The following is a 17344-nucleotide window of genomic DNA, read 5'->3' as shown; positions in this document are numbered from 1 at the left end:
GTGGCAAGCCGAATGAGGACGCAAATGCACATTTGCAGAATTTTCTGGAGCTCTGCGACACCATTGTCAAACGGGGTGTCGCCGCCGATGTTGTCAAGCTTCATCTGTTTCCCTTTTCCCTCCTGGGAAAGGCGAAATAGTGGTTTTATAAAGAAAAAGACATCGACACCTGGGCCAAATGCTCCAAGGCGTTCCTCGCAAAATTCTTCTCGTTGGGCAAAACAAATGCCCTGCGCGGGAGAATTTCAAGTTTCCAGCAGACAGGGATGGAATCCATCCCAGAAGCTTGGGAGAGGCTGCAGGAATACATCCTGGCCTGTCCTCGTCACGACATGGATGAGTGGCTCGTCCTGCAAAGCTTCTACAACGAGCTCACAATAATATCTCGAGCCAATATTGATGCCGCTGCTGGACGAGCCTTCCTCGACCTTACCATAGCCAAATCCAAAGCATTGGTCGAGAAGATGGTCTCCAATCAGGGGTGGAGCAACGAACGACTCCAACCCCGCACCAAAGGCATGCATACAGTCAAAGAGACGGATATGATTGCCGTGAAGCTGGACCTCCTAATCAAGAAGATGGAGGAAGGGAGCAAACAATCGATCCATGCTCCCGTTTACGCTATGGGTTATCACTTCACGTGCGAAGTTTGTGGTAATGATGGACACTCGGGGAACGACTGCCCCGAAACCTGTGAAGACTGCGCCTACCTCAACAACAACAACGGGTACCATCCACAACAAGGAGGCTAGGGGTGGAACCAGCCACGTCCACCTTTTCAGGTAGGTAATAACTACAATCCTTCTTATAATTCGAATTTCAATTCAAACCAACCTCCCTTGAGAGAACTTGTTTTTGGCCAAGTTAAAATCAACAAAAATATAAATAAAAAGCTCTTGGCCAATGACAAATCCCTGGAAAGTTTAAATGTCAAGCTTGAAACTTTGTCTTCAACTCTTAAAAACCGGTTAAGTTTCAACAAAATGATCGAAACCCAGCTTGCACAAATTGCTGCTTCGTTACCTGTTGTTGAGAGCAGAAAGATCCCGGGGCAACCCGAGTCTCCCGTTGAAAATGTCAGCATGGTGTCTACCGGACGGGGTAACTCATCCCGGAGGCCACCACGCAATAACCATGCAGGTAGGTACTATCCCCCAAGGAACGACGTTTTGGATGGCATGGTGGCAGCGGTGCAAGAGGATCCAGGGGTCCCCATGATCAGCTGCTCGATCTACATCAAACACTTCGAGTGATGCCTTTGCGATCTGGGGGCAAGCGTGAATATAATGCCCAAGGTAATATATGAAGCACTTGAATATCCTGCTCTTTCCCCAACAACTATGCTCGTACAGCTTGCAGATTCAATCATTCGGTATCCCGAAGGGATAGCCGAACACGTTTTCGTACGAGTACGAGACTCCTTCATCCTTGCAGACTTTGTGGTCATGGATATGGAGGGCGACCTCGGAGTCGACCTCGTACTTGGGTGACCTTTTCTAAGGTCTGCCAAGGCAAGAATCGATGTCGGAAAGGGAGAAATCTATTTCCATGTCGGAAGGGACGATATGTTTTTCAGGTTCAAGAAGAAGGAAGAGCAGCGCTTCATGATCCAACAAGACAGTGAAGGGCAAGCACTTTGGGGTGCACCAGAACCCCAGCCAGAACAACGACCCTCCGCACCTAAAAGAAAGAAGATGGAAAAGAAGGTGTGGCGGAAGGTCGAGAGTTCGGCCTCGTCCAGTTCTCCAGGACAAGCCGACGAATGGTAAGAACGATGGAGAAAAGTCGTGCACGTTGGACTTTAAACGACGCGCCCTTGCCAAAGGTAAATTGGTATTTATCTCATATTTGCTTTCTCTACTTTTCAATATTTTCTTTGCATGTTATTTGTTTTTCTCCACTGCATGTTTGAAATTTTCAAAATTGTTTTCTGCATGCTGGAATTTTTCTAGCATTTTTCCCTTTTTACAAAAAGACCAAAAATATTTTTCTGAGTTTTAAAATCCTTTGGGAAAAATAATTTGGATATCTTTTCGAGCAAACTTTTTGCCGTGCACCATATTTTCAAAGTTTATGACCGTTGAGGAATCACCTGGCCAAAGGGGGGCACCAGGGGGCCCACCCTGGGACCGGCCGACCCAGGGCCAACGGCTCCTGGGCCCCACCTTCTCCAACGGCTCCTCGGGTGCACTCGCCCAGTTTCCTTCAAATAGAGGCCGAGAGAGGGGTGATGAGCTCTCATGCTCACTCTCTCCACTCTCACTCCCCCTCACACATTCTTGCTTGGGTTTCCTTTGGATTTTGGCTCAAGTTTGATTGCAAGAATACTCTCTCTCTCAATTCTTTGCTACAAGATTGGTCACATAATTGGAGGAACAACTTTCGGGTAAGAGTTTTATTTTCATTTCACTAACGTAACCCGAATTGAGTTGTTCTCATTCGTTCTTGTTCGTTCTTTTTGCAAGCATGAAGGGTGTAGGTCGGAAATTTTCCGGAGCTATCAAGAAGATGACAGGGTCAAGCTCATCTCATTCACGGGGTGGGTCGAGCTCTCATCATTCTCCCGAACCTGCACCAACGCCGACCACGATGGACTATGAGCAAGACGAACAAGAGGAACAAATAGAGGAGCAAGCTGAAGAACCGCAAGCCGAGGACATGGAAATAGATGAAGATGATGCATCGTACCTCGACTTGCAAGACAACCGCGAGCGTCAAGCCTACACCATGATCAAGAATCGAAGCTTTGGTCATACCAGAGCCTTCAATCCGGACCTTCTCGAAAAAACAAGTATGGACGTTGACTTCGCTCGTGTTTGGCATGCGGTTGGATGGGATGGTTTTGTGCCCGTTGAGGAGAATGGTTCTCGTCTCCTCACCATCCAGTTTCTTTGAACTCTTCGGGAGGTGGACGATGGTGTTTCTTTCCGACTTTTTAGAGTTGAATGCTATTTTAATTGGAGAAATTTCAGTCACCTCCTTGGTTTTAGCGCGCACTTGCCAGTTTCCCTTGCAAAAGCTTGCCGCGGTTTTGATCGACATGAGTTTTGGGGTTTGATTTTGGGTCAAGTTATTCATGGCAAGTTTGCACCTCGGTGCAATGACATTCGACTCTTTGTTTGATGCACAAGTGGGTGGCTATCACTCTCTTTCCAAGAGATGATCCACGACCAGTGCGCAACGATGAGTTAATGATATTATACGCCATGGTCAACAAGATCCAAATCTCCCCCGCACAAGCAATGGTTAAGCAATGGCTCACAAATTTTCAGATGACGGGTCCTATTGAATGCACTTCTTTGGTTACTCGCATCGCATCAAACATGGGAATCTTAGATGGGAACCCCGTTCCTTTCATTGAGGAGCCCTGTGTTATGATCGATGAGGCATACTTGGTTCAAGGTCACACGCTCAAGATAGGCCCGGATGACTCCTTGATTTTCTTTTCGCTTGGTTATGCAAATGAAATCCCATTGCCAAATGTGGGGTATCATTTATATAATTGCTGTTCGCTAACCATCCCTCTTGTTCCACAAGAGGAGAACCACAGGCATAGTATTTCTAGTCTTCCTAGCAGGGTTACAAGAAGCAGGGCCAGAAGGGAGGAGTTCATGTAGCAGCAACCTCAGTCTCAACCACAGCAATATGAGGCTGGAGGTTCGTCATGGCAGAGTGCCAGCTCTACCGAGTGGGCACGGCAGGCCTCAGGGCACAGGTCCACCAATTCCACCTCCAATGGTCCCCCGCGACGTACAGCTTCGTCCAGAGGTTTCGCCACTCTGACTCGGTAGATGGGTGAGCTGAACGTGCGCACCACCAACATCGTTGAGTCGCTGGGCCAGCACATCGAGTCAACATAGAACTGGCAGTGATACACAGGCGAGACGATCCGCAATCTGGAGCAGCAACAGCAGCAATCCCAAGAGGAGTGGAGGGCCTACTACCGTTGGGCTGGGTTTAATCCCAACCAGCAGCAGTGAGCCTGAAGCTAGCTTGGGGGTGGACCCCCATGAGAGGTACCTTGTATCAAACTCTACCTTTACCGCTTTCCAAAACCTTGCATGAAACCAAACAAAAATTTGCAAAATTCTGAAAATCCATAAAAATTTGCATAACTAAAATCAAATAAAAATTGACAAAACCATTAAAAACTCAAAAATATTTACTTGCTTTCCAGTATGTGTAGTAAGCATGTGTAGTTTTTCTTTGTTGAGATGATGAATAGTTGCTCTGTTAGTTCCTTTCATATGCCTAATTATAACCTTGTGCTATCCCTAAGTTCTGAGTTTGGTGGCTAGATGTTCAATCCTTAAGCTTGAAATTTGTGGGTAGCGAAAAGCAAAATTCGGATCAAGGTTGTTGTGGGTTATGATATGGCTGAAAAGAGTTGCTATGATCTTCTCCTACATGATGCTTGATATCCAGAGTATTTCTTTTCAAAAATACAAAACTAGAATAAAGTTCCTCGGTGATATGCAATTCCTATCCAGCGCCATATGAGTTACAAGTTTGAAAAGCCTTTTCTACATATGCAACTTGTCTTCTCATTGAGCTTTGTCAAATTTTTGTGACCCTTTGTGAGAATCACTTCATACGTCCATGATCAAGATCACGTACACGTCCACTAACATGCTATACTTCTACATCTGGAAGATAGAAAGTACATCCCCCATCCATCGACAAATAAAACTCCAAGATGTGCCATGTTTATCTCTCTCCAAAGTTATCATCATAATGTATGGGCTAAACAAAAAGAAATAAAAGATGCATACCCAAAGAAGGTATGCCACATGCCCACAAGGCATGTAAAAAAAAAGATGCATACCCAAAGAAGGTATGCCACACACCCACAAGGTGTGTCAAAAAAAAGAGAGAAAGAGAAAAAGAAAATATAGCCCATACCAAAAATATTACAAGGGAGAGAGAAATCATATAAAGGAGTTTCATCCACCATCCACCAAAAATATCCACACACTTGCACATCTTGATCAAGGCTTATGACTTGTTTCTCCTTTGGATCCGGTCTTTGACTTAGCGAAATATGAGAAGCAAGTTTGCCATTATATCCTTCATACCTACAGATCCACCAAAAAGAGCCATTAGAAGTAGGATGGAAAAAACAAAGGCACATAAAAAGGCCTTGGTGAGGAATGAAACACATTTGAGTGATCCGAGAGATCACCCGAGGAACTACAATATTCTTTTCAAAAACTTTATAAAAACCTCCAGATTGACGGTTGAACAAAGGAGTGGTAAGTGGTACTCTACAAGCCGTTCTGACCCTCAACCGCCAAAGATGAGGATGATGCTATAAGCCCCACAGGAGTAAGGTAAAAGGTGCGAACAAGGCCAACTTATTCAGAATAAAGGTAAGAACACTCGGTTGTGCCTTGGGCATAAGTCAGGAATGCGACATTGCAGCAACTCCTGATCAACAACCTAAGTCTAAAACTTAAGCTTGGGGGAGTTGTTGACGGTGCTTAAGTGCCATTTTCACCCATCAACTATACTCAATAATAAAGGAAAACTACATGCCTTACTCACATATTTGTATCACTAACCTCGCTCCACAGTTGTTTTCGAGTTTTGTACATTTCAGATGAGTAAGAGTGGAATAAGATGAAAACATGCAGCAGACGCCACATAACTATGCAGAATATCGCATCCGGCATCACACCGTTACAAAGAGGGCGCACATGTCAGAGGAAACGGGGTCGCCACGCAAGATGCACTAGAGGATAAGGATAAGATCCAACGAATCAACCACCCAGCAAAGGATCAGCACGAACGGCTGATAGGTGGTGTCGGCCGACCCCTAGGGTCGGCCGAACCTGGCCAGCAACGCGTCCAGATGCATCTCGAGGAGGAGTCACGGCCAAGGCGCCTGATCACCTTCCATATATGCGTTGGCGGGAAACCGACCTCCAAATAGTATAAATAGGGCCTCTCTCCCCCCTCTCAACACACACACACTTCATTCCATTCTCTCCAAGAAGGCTCTCCTCTCTCTTGCTCTCTTAGCTAGGTAGTGGAGCTAGGCTAGTTCTCTTTAGCGAGCAAGTCGTCCTTGGGGTCGTTGAGCAATCCTCGGCTCCTAGTATGGCTTTGTATCCGACTTGTTAGACTTCTATTCATAATATAGAGTTTTGCCATGGTTGCTTTACTATCTTGATAGTTTATCAATCCATGCTTAGATCATTCATAAGTTATGCTACGGTCTTGGTTAGGCCAGATGATCCAAGTACGGATAGAGGTTCATTGTGCCTTCGGGCTTGCTCTAGTGTTTTACTCGTCCATCCGAAGGGTGAGAGACCTGGGGGCACTAGAGTAGTGACTTCATACACGAGTGTGGTGCTCGGGTATGCGGGATCCTTCGGATATGGCCATGCTCCATGGTGTGACTAGGGTAGATGGCAGGTGGTGACAGTCCTGTCCGTCCAGCGTAACAGCGGTGTTGCGTTTAGCGTACTCCCCGACGTTTGGGTTCAGTGTAGGAGTTCATGCAAAGAGGTAACAGAACTAGACGTTCTCCAGTGCGGGACCTTCTCCCTGCTATCCCATTTTCCTGGCACCTGCAGTCCTAACCATGATCTAACATGACCCCAGCTTTGGATAGAAGCACTAGGACACCTAACCTAGCCCAAGCTCCAGCTGACTTGACGTAGGATAGAGTAGTTCTTTATTTTATAGTTTCTCTCCTATATTCCTTCCTCTTGGAGTGTGGATGTGTGCTGTGTCACATTACCCTTGCTTATTCTTTATTTGTACTTACCCCTATTAGAGTATTGCCTATTACTTGAGGCACAAGACTTGCGGCGGCCGTCGTCTCCCTCCGGTCTTGGCCCTAGGTTTTCGTCGAGTTCTGGTTGGATGGATGCTTCGAGTTGAATAAGGTGCGAGCTATTTATAAGCCGAGGAAGCTACCGGTCGAAGGGGAAGGCAAACCGCCTCAGAAAAGGGCTGGGCCGGCCGGTCTACCCCTTTTCGGGCTCGCCTCGGTCTCATTTTTGGCGTGTAGACTCCTCGCATCTTCTAGAGTTTATGTCCTTCACGATTGCACCCCTTTGGACGTTGTTATCTTGGAGATATCTTCGAGGAAAGGATAGGATAGGGAATCCTTCCTTAAATCTTCATTTGCTTTGCTTAATCCCGAAGTATCTTGATCTCATCTTCGTGGGCTCGGTCCTTTGGGCTCTCTTGGAGGATGGATGTGCGTGAATGTGCTTCGAATCAACATGGGCTTTGGTCCACCCTTTTGGGCTTTGTCCCTCATCTTTCTCCGTGTTAGTGCTCGTCATTTCATGCTTCAAAATAGGCCAAAAACCTGCAAAAACGAAGTTCCTCCAAAATATATGTGCAAGTGTGAAAATGACCAATAATTAGGCCGGGGTTAGGACGGTTAGTGATTTTGATATTAAATTCATGCCATTATCAAGGATAAACAAGGGATAAAAGGTGTACTTAAGGAGCGGCAACATTCCCCCCATGCTTAAACCTTGCTCGTCCTCAAGTAAGTCCAGGAGCTTTGCTTATAAAGAAATCAGCATTGCCCCTCAATGTCCTCTCTGCACTTAGTCATACATAACAAGACATAGCTCTCTCAAGTATTTAGCATTTAAGTTCATGTTGTGACCGGCTACTTTTTTTCATTATGGAAGATAGACTAGCAATTAAAGAATAAGCCACAATAATAGATAAATGCAATGCTCTCAAACTTAAGCGAACTTCAAACCTTTACCTTGTTTCATCGTGAAGATTTTTCAAAAGAATGCATATCAAACATAAGTGAGGTTCTCTTGCAAAAGATCATAGAACTACTCATCTCATCAAGTCGCTCAAGCCTACATTAGATTGTTTTCAACCTATTCTACTCATATATAAAAGTGGAAGGCTTATGTGGAGCTTGGTAGGTAAAAACAATCCTAGCAAAACATTATATCTGAAATATTGTCAAACTAAGAGAGAGATCTAATGGGATTACCGAGACTAGTCAAAAAGGCCATTGGAAAATAATGTTGGAGAGGGGGAAAGATGAAACACACACATTTAGATAGGTGGACATGTGCAAGTGGCAAATGGATGATCCCGAGACACAAATGAAGTTCTCGTTATCGGATTGCACATGGTTGGAAGATTTGAGTATGGAATAATTCTTCAAAATAACTTGGAAAATTAATGAAACCAAAAAGAACTAAGGAGCATTTTATTCTTCTCTTTTTTTTTCTTTTCTTTTCTCCCCTTTTTTCATTTTTCTTTATTTTCTTTCTTTTTGCTCCTTAGAACTTTTGATAACATAGAATACTTACCCAGCCATCCCCCCATGCTTGAACGAATGCTCGTCCTCGAGTATGAATAGTGGGAGAACCAACTAGCTAGGGTAAGTATCTCAAATTCACCTTCTTCTTCGTAAAACCGCTTGAAGGTGTGTTCCAGGATCAAAACCTTTCCCTCCCGCATACTGTCACTACACGAGGATAATCGGTAACGAACAACAAGAACACGATAGTTGATGTACTCTAGGTAAACCATGCAAGAGCAAAGCAAACCCAAAGCCAAGTTGCGATTCTATTAGGCATCAAAGTATCTCCGGGGAGAGCCTTGTCTCCCAAAACTTTTCTTTAAATGGTGCCCTTGATTCTTTTGATTCCGTCGAAATGATAATCCATACTCAAATTGGGTTGTGGTCAAGGAGGTAATCACAAAAAGATATTTTTGGTTTAGGGTGGATATCCAGCGAGGTTTGTAAAATTCCCGAAGTAGAAACTCACAATGCATGGATAAATAGGCTAGCAAAAAGGAGGTTACACAAAAAAAACGGAATGACCAGCTTCTTAGTCTCATACCAAAGAAATCAATCTTAATCCAACTCATCAAAATATAAGTTTGCAATCTAAAGGTTTCATCATGAAAGAATATGCTTCTATAGGCTTTGGTAGGTAGAACTTTGCAAGAGATTCACAAATGTAGATAGCATAGGAATTAAGTTTTCAAATTAAACAACACAAGGTGTAAGGTCATCGGTAGACTTAAATCAAAGAGCAACATATAATATGTGGGTTTAGAATTTAGTCATTTAACCTCCACAAATAAAAGAGCCAGTATTTAATCATTTTAATTCCATTTAATTGAGAGCAAATGGTCAAGTCATATACAATATAGCGTAGGTAAAACAAAGCAGCAACTTTCATCACTTTTCCATAAGCAAGAGCATATAATAATATCATCGTGGTGAGCTCATGGTGATGGTGGTTATCATTCATTGAAAACAAAAACAAATCTAGGTTGTACTCCTAGTAGCCATGTTATTATAGAGAGAGATATACAAAGGTTGCATCTATGGTTGAAGGCATATATGTACAAGCATTTAGAAAAAGAGAGAGTTGAGGAAGAATTACCGTCCTTCTCGATGCTCGTAATGAAGTGTAGCGCGGCCTCCCCCATACTTAAGCATTGTGCTAAGCATGGAAGAAGAATCATAAGCATCTTGTGGCAACCGTGATTATCTTACTCCATGAGATCTTTCTTCCTTGTCCATGAAATCCTCCCCCATGCTTAGCATGATGCTAGGCGTGGAAGGAGAAGATGGACCATCTTGAAATTCTTGAAGTCCTTCCCTCATGTGTATGAATATCATCTTCAATGTGTCTTCACCTTTGTTGCCTCAATTTCCTTCAACTTCTTCTTGTACTAAGTCATGGTCCCAATCATTGCTTCACATCGTCGTTGCCTCCTTCAATTCCTCATTGTCCCATTGCTGCCTCATCTTCACGAATTTTTCTTTCAATTTCTAGAATAGAACATGTACTGAAACATTGCTCCACTGCGAAGTGCAGGAATTTTCCTTTCCAACGACTCCTCATTCGCCCAAAATTGATTCCGAACAAGAGAGTTATGTCCATTTCATCCCAGCGCTGCAATCTGTCCTGACGAATTTCAGAACGCGCAACGTCCAATGTTCTTGCCATATCTCTGTGTACGGGTCTTCAAATTCATTGATCTTGAATGCGTTGGAATGAGAATTTGATGGAGCTTCTGAATATCAACTTTTTGCTTCTTGTACAGCTCTGAACATGTTCTCAAATTGATGAAAACAGCTGCGTCCTTCTCGGGTTTCGACGATGTTGATGATCTTGATTGAAATTCTTTTGCCCTTGAACTCATGGGAACACTTCTTCATGCCTGCAAAACATTTTAAACACACACTACCTCCGGGGTGACGGTCGGGAGTAGAAACAAATGCCAACAAACCTACCATTCCTAAGATCTCAATTTGTGGCAAAGCTAGCTTAGCGAAACTAGTGAGTGTACGTGTGTGCTAGTGTAAATGCAAATGAGAGGAAGGTATATAAACAAAGACAATGTTTACACCTAGTTCTAAATACCATGTTTACAACTAGGTTGCCGAACTTCTCCATAGCCACAAAGACTTATTTAACAAAGGTCAAAACACCATGTCTATCCCAAGATCAATAGGCCCCCATAGCACAAGAAAAAAAATAAAGCGCATTGCAAAGCTTATAAACCAACCAAATGCAACCTCAAAGCTTGGTAACTAAATGATGATGGTCTTCAATCATGTCTAAACACCATGTTTACACAAGATTGGAAAAAGAAAAATGCTATCATGATAAGCATTACATGAATAGGAAAGCATACATCAATAAGATTGAGACCAAGCTAACAAAATGAGGGCACGAACAATGGAATGGATGCAAAGTGCAAATGCAGAGTTAGCAAAAACAAGTGTTAGCAGGGTTGAAAGGACCTTTCGATGTTGTTCCGCAACTAGCTTATTCAAAAACAATTGCTAAGAGTGACAAAAAGCCTTCGCGACACTTCATAAGAAGTGAGGCTTTTGTCAATGAAAAGGTTATTTATCGAAAAAGGATCAAGCAACTGAGCTAACAAGGTTTTAGAAGTAGGTTTATGGGTTTCCTATATTTTTGGCTTAAAACAAAAATTTTGAAGAGAGAGAGTGTTGGGTATAGAAATTCTATCTAAGGTGGTTTCAAAAAAACTAGAGAGAAACAAAAGTTAGATTTTTTTTTGAATGAAAACATAAACTATGGTTTTAGGATTGCTCTATGAGTGGTTTTTCTAAGGGTTTTAGGATCTCAAAAGCGAGGCTAGTCAATGTTTTTAGAAAAGGTTTTTTTTTAATGCAACATGCAATGCAATGCAAGGGTGAGACGAACAACATGGTATGCAATGCAACACGGGGTGGGTGAACAAAATGATATGACATGATGAGGTGGTCTAAAACAAAACAAAAAGTTAGCCTAAGTTAACTAGCCACAATTTAGAATCAAAGGGTGGTGCAATGCTTCATAAATCTCTCTAAAAGGGACACAAAGAAAAAGACTCTAAACACTAATAGGCACACAAAAAGGTCTACAAGTTTCCCAAGATCAAATAACAAAGTGCTCCCTCAATAACATTTAGAATGAACAACATGAAGTTGTGGTTTTTATTAGAGCAATGGTACAATGTTACTTGATATTCCGATTAAAGAGTGCAATGTAGACGGTCATATTAATATATATAAAATAAAAGATCGGGTTGCCTCCCGCAAAGCGCTTCATTTAGAGTCATAGAGCTCGACTTTCTTACATACCTTCTCATTGATGCGAAGCCATGGTCCTTCATGCAAGAGGTGAAGGTGTTCCATGCAGCTCTTATTCCACTTCCTATGTTGGACATGATCAATCACGCTTAATGGAAAACTTGCCCAATCGTCTCTCACATCATAGTCACCTCCTTCTTTGTTGTCCTTCTTCGCTACCTTTCTTTTCATGGATTTTCCTCTCTGTCCAGATTGGGAATTGCACCAAACAATTGATCCAATGCAAGGTACACGAAATCTTCTTTCCAACAAGTCTTCATTTGCCCAAAACGCATTCCAATTGAGGGAGTTATGCCCCTTTTTCCCATCACTGCAATCTGCCCCATGCTGATTTCAGCACGTGCATCTCTGATGTTTGAGACATAGCTCCTCCCGTGGGTCTTCAATTGTATCGATTATGGATGCGTTGAACCGAGGACTTGATGGAGATCCTAAATATTCAACTTTATTGCATTGTAAATCTCTGGACTTGTGCACAAAATTGATGAGGCTTAGCGACGTCCGTTCTTGAAACTTGAAGATGTTGATGATGGTGTTCAAAATTTTGGGCACGGTTTCCCTCCTCATCATTTGAGTTTCATGTCCTGCATGGTTAGTGAAATCCCGGGCTTCTCCCGACATGTGCTCTTTTAGGGTCATGAGCTTGACCAAGCGCAAAGCAAGATCGAGATTTGCAATTATTTGTAAACATATGCAACATAATCACATCCTCAATTAAATTTCATCAACAAGGCATGGTGTAATTAAATGCGGCAAGTGTTTCTTGCATAGCGCGGCGCTCATTATTAGGCAGAGGTTCTTTAAGCATGAAATCAACATTCTCAAGAAACTCTAGCCTATCATCATGAAAAGAACAAGGCATAGAATTTAAACTTTCATTCCGACTACTGGTTCGAGCCTGAGATTTTTAACGATTATCAATAAAACCAATAGAAGCTTGAGAATTCACTGTATACCTTAGCCTCGGAGCTTTTTCATACTAATTGGAGTCGTGGTGCTTTGTGCGAGATGTTATCTTGATGCACTCTTCGTGGTCCGTCGTGGTTTGCTTCTCACGTCTCCATGTGTTGAATGTTGCGCTCTTGTAATCCGTCGTGGTTTGTTTGCAACATCTTCGTTTGTCAAAAGTCGACCGCTTGTGTCTTCATTTGCCAATGTCATTGGGGTTCTTCCTCTGCTCCAAGCCTCTGAATTTTATCATGTATGCTTGATGAAAACATTGCCCAAGCTCCCCTTCATTGTTGTCATCGTCATCTTCTTTATCTCGTTCTCATCGCGTTGCTCCTGCCTCTTCTTCGTGGAATATCTCCTGTATACTCAACAGAACATATACAAAAATATAGATCTATTGAAAATTTTATGAAATTACCTTTCCAACGAGTGGTCACTCGCTTTAAACGGAGTCCAAACGAGAGAGTTATGCCCGTTTCACTTTTGGTGCTGCGTGCTGTCCAGAAATTTTCAGAGTGCACAACCTTCAATGTTTTGGCCATACCCGCTTGTTGGAATCTCCGATTGACTTGATTCTTGATTCGTTGGAACCGGAACTTCGTGGAGCTTTCGAATATCCAAAAATATACTGCTAGTTTCCTCTGAGGTGGAGCTGAATGTTGATGAGAACAGTACCTTATCGCGAATTGATCCGAAGATGTCGATGATCATGATCTTGTGGTCTTTAGAGCGCCTTGTTGTGCGTCCCTAGGCTCCAAGGTCATCACCATTGATTTACCAGCACATAGCATGGCTTCAATGATGTGTCTTCTCCATGATTCTTGCTTTACCCAAGGTATCGGGATTAGTGGAGGCTCCCGTGCTTTGTGTTGATTATCTGAGCGATTTTCTTCCTTGATAGCATCACTCGACTAGAAGTATATCGAGCATCCCACTGGAGAAGATAGGTGGTGTCATGATTCTTCTAATCTTATTGCCTCCAGCTTTGATCAACTTCAAATCATCATCTTTTGTGCACTCGGCCTTTCAGTCATCCTTTGACATCGTCATCACTTTCTCCGTTGTTTGCTGCTGCACCTTTCTTCGTTGAATTGCTCCTTCGTCTAGTGCAGAACATGTACCAAACTCCAAGCTCATTGTGAGGTGTATCAAATCATGTTTCCAACAAGTGGTCATTTACCCAAATTTGACCTCGGATGAAAAAGTTATACTTGTTTTACTCCGGCGCTACGCTTCGTCCCGAGAGATTTCAGAACGCGCAGTGTTGAAAGATCTTTCCATAACTCTTCACACCGATCTCCAAAATTAACGATTTTTAATGCGTTGGAAAGAAGACTTGACGGAGCTTCATAATAATCTATTATTTCCTCATGGCACATATCTGATCTTGGACGAAAAACTCATCACAACAGCGACACTTCATAGATGATGATGATCCAATCGCACGATTTTCTTTTCGGACATGCTTCATACCTATTGCTTGAGCAAACAAATCTTCCCAAAAACATTAGTCTTTAAAACTAATTGACATGGCAGCGTACCTTATTTATCATCTTTTGCTTTAGGGAGTGGGGACTCGATAGCGGATGCTGGGCCACTAACAAAAGTTAGCACCTACCACTAAAGAGCGAAACTTGATGTTATTCACATCTTGTCGAAGTGGATCTAGGGTTTTTGATGTTGATGTCGAGAACTCCTTGATCGTCTTGTCGTCGATTATCGAAGTTTGTTGTAGCGGGTTGTGGACTTCCCGAAGCCCAAGTTTGGTGTCTAGCTTTTTCCACCTGCTTTCAAGGACACGAACAAGAAAACAAGGGTATATGCAATAATAAAATTTAGGGTTAGCCCAAAAAAATTAGATAGATCGCCCTAGGGTTCGAGTTGCCGATCCCCGGCAACGGCGCCAGAAAAGCTTGTTGACGTTCACTAACGCCCCCGATTTGTATACCGCAAGCGCACGGTTCGTGGTAGCTTTTCCCTTAGAGTATTCCCCCAATGTTTATCAATCCGTGGATCGACAATGAACTTACTAGGGTTTTCCATCTAATCTAACAGATCTATAATAATATGAAGCATTAATTGCATATAAAAGGTGAACCTTTGATAGATATGAGTGATGTACGAAGGTTGATCTCATCCATGAACATCGGTAAGGATAAAGCATGACCGAAGGCATGACTAAACCTATCACACGCATTCTAGTTGTAGTTCTAGCTAAACGAGTAAGCTCAACATGCATCTCATCCAAAGCCTCTTTAAATCAAAACCTCCAATCCGATCCCTCGATACCCAACCTACTCTGTGGAGACGGCCTGTCACGACGCCCCCCTTTTCAACGGGATACCCTGAAGCAAGTCGAACCCCCTTTGGGTAGATCCGGTATGAACTCCTAGCCACCATAGCTACAAGAACACCCCATGCAATCTATCTCGAGAATAGATCTAGGAATAAGCGCACCCAAACCAAGAACGAAATCGAAAGAGGAGAGACAAGATCGCTAAATAGATCGGATGACATGAAGACATTACTCACATAATAGATTCGTTTGGATCGCCACCACCGCGTATACACCATTGACGACTCCAACTAGCTCATGAACTCCACCATGACACAACCACGCAGGGAGGCCATGGCGGCTAGGGATGGCCTAAGCCATCTCCTAGACAACTTCGAAGACTTGCGGCGGCCGTCGTCTCCCTCCGGTCTTGGCCCTAGGTTTTCGTCGAGTTCTGGTTGGATGGATGCTTCGAGTTGAATAAGGTGCGAGCTATTTATAAGCCGAGGAAGCTACCGGTCGAAGGGGAAGGCAAACCGCCTCAGAAAAGGGCTGGGCCGGCCGGCCTACCCCTTTTCGGGCTCGCCTCGGTCTCATTTTTGGCGTGTAGACTCCTCGCATCTTCTAGAGTTTCTGTTCTTCACGATTGCACCCCTTTGGACGTTGTTATCTTGGAGATATCTTCGAGGAAAGGATAGGATAGGGAATCCTTTCTTAAATCTTCATTTGCTTTGCTTAATCCCGAAGTATCTTGATCTCATCTTCGTGGGCTCGGTCCTTTGGGCTCTCTTGGAGGATGGATGTGCGTGAATGTGCTTCGAATCAACATGGGCTTTGGTCCTCCCTTTTGGGCTTTGTCCCTCATCTTTCTCTATGTTAGCGCTCGATCACGGGCCTCGTTATTTCATGCTTCAAAATAGGCCAAAAACCAGCAAAAACGAAGTTCCTCCAAAATATATGTGCAAGTGTGAAATTGACCAATAATTAGGCCGGGGTTAGGACGGTTAGTGATTTTGATATTAAATTCATGCCATTATCAAGGATAAACAAGGGATAAAAGGTGTACTTAAGGAGCGCCAACAACAGCCTAGAGCTGCTGGGATCCTGCAACTCTTCCTGCTGCTCGCCGTACTCGTAATCCCACATCTTCCCTCGCAGTGCATAAAGAACACGCACCTTGCGGAGGAAAATGGTGACAAAAATGCAGGCGCCATCCAAACCGCGAGCCACCAAACCCTTCAGCACCTCCTCGATCATCTCCACATGATTCTTCTGCCTCCGGGAAGCCCCCCAGGTCCAACTATCCCGCTTCTCCAGGGCGTTCTTGGTAAATGCCTCCTCTCTGCTAGAAGGGTTCCGGATATAGAACCACTCATCGTGCCACCCCCGGTTGTTATCCACAAGGGTGTACCGGGGGTAAGAGGCCTTCCCAGGTTTCTGCCGAAAGCCGAAGCCGCCCACGGGCGCGATTGACGCCTCCGAACACAACGCCTCGGCATCACGCCTCAGCATGACTAGTCGACCAATGAACATCTCCCGGAACAGATCCACATGCGGATCTATCCCGAGGAACGCTTCGCACACCGTCACAAAACCTGTGATGTGCAACATCCCGGTGGGGTTGAGGTGATGCAACCTAATTTTCCACTCCTCCAGCAAGCCCAGTAGGAAGGGGTGGGCAGGGTGGCCGAGCCCTCACGCATAGAAGATGCGGAAGGTAACCACCTCATCGGGGCGTGGATGGGGACTAACCTCCCCAGACGGCGGCGCCCTCCAGCTAGCCACATCCTGGGGAGGAATCGACCCCTCCGCGGCCAGCCTCTCGAGTTGAGTCTGGGTCAGGGAAGGCGGCCTCCACAGCGACATTGCCGCGCCAAAGCTCCGACCAATCAACAGGAAGGGAGGCGAAGGTGAGGGCGATGACGAGCAAGAGCAGAAAAGGAGGCGAGCACTGAAAGGCGGCGGAGGAAAGGAGTTGGAGCCGGGTAAACGAGAAGGCAAAACCCCCCACTACGCGTATAAAAAGGCTAGAGGGTTCAGCCTGGCGGGCCCCACCGACCGACGGGGGACCCGGAGCAACACGACATCATGCGTGCCCGGAACACATCCCCGCCGGGCGGAAAGCAAACCAGGCCCCACAGGCCAGCCACCCATTACACACCGCTGAAGCCCGATCGCTCCCGACCTGCCCCCGGGCGTCAACAGATCTCACGGATCCGCACAGCCCGAGGGCGGTGAACAGAACAATGGCAAAGACAACTACCTTTCTTTTGAATCCATCACCCATGATGAGGGCGACCCTCACCCGAGGCGATGCGTGTCGGTCTGTCGTTAAAACGGGAGCTACCATGCCAAGTCTGATCACACAGAACAAATCTGCTTCTATGTTGATTCATAAAAAAATTGGCCGAAAACCATTACAACAAACAAAAGCTAGCCGTCCTCGACTCGAGGAAATAGCAAGTACAATGGATCAAATCCGCTACATCCCTCAG

At 44.5% G+C, this 17344-nt stretch overlaps 1 non-coding gene across 1 annotated transcript; it reads right to left on the bottom strand.

The window, feature by feature from the left end:
• Positions 1-230: 230 nt before the first annotated feature.
• LOC120680324 lies at positions 231-334 on the bottom strand. Its single transcript, XR_005677595.1, has one exon. It is a non-coding gene; the product is annotated as a small nucleolar RNA R71 (small nucleolar RNA).
• Between the last annotated feature and the right edge of the window lie 17010 nt (positions 335-17344).

Source organism: Panicum virgatum, chromosome 6N (genome assembly GCF_016808335.1).
Source record: "Panicum virgatum strain AP13 chromosome 6N, P.virgatum_v5, whole genome shotgun sequence".
NCBI lineage: Eukaryota > Viridiplantae > Streptophyta > Magnoliopsida > Poales > Poaceae > Panicum > Panicum virgatum.
This window is presented reverse-complemented; position numbering and strand designations above follow the sequence as displayed.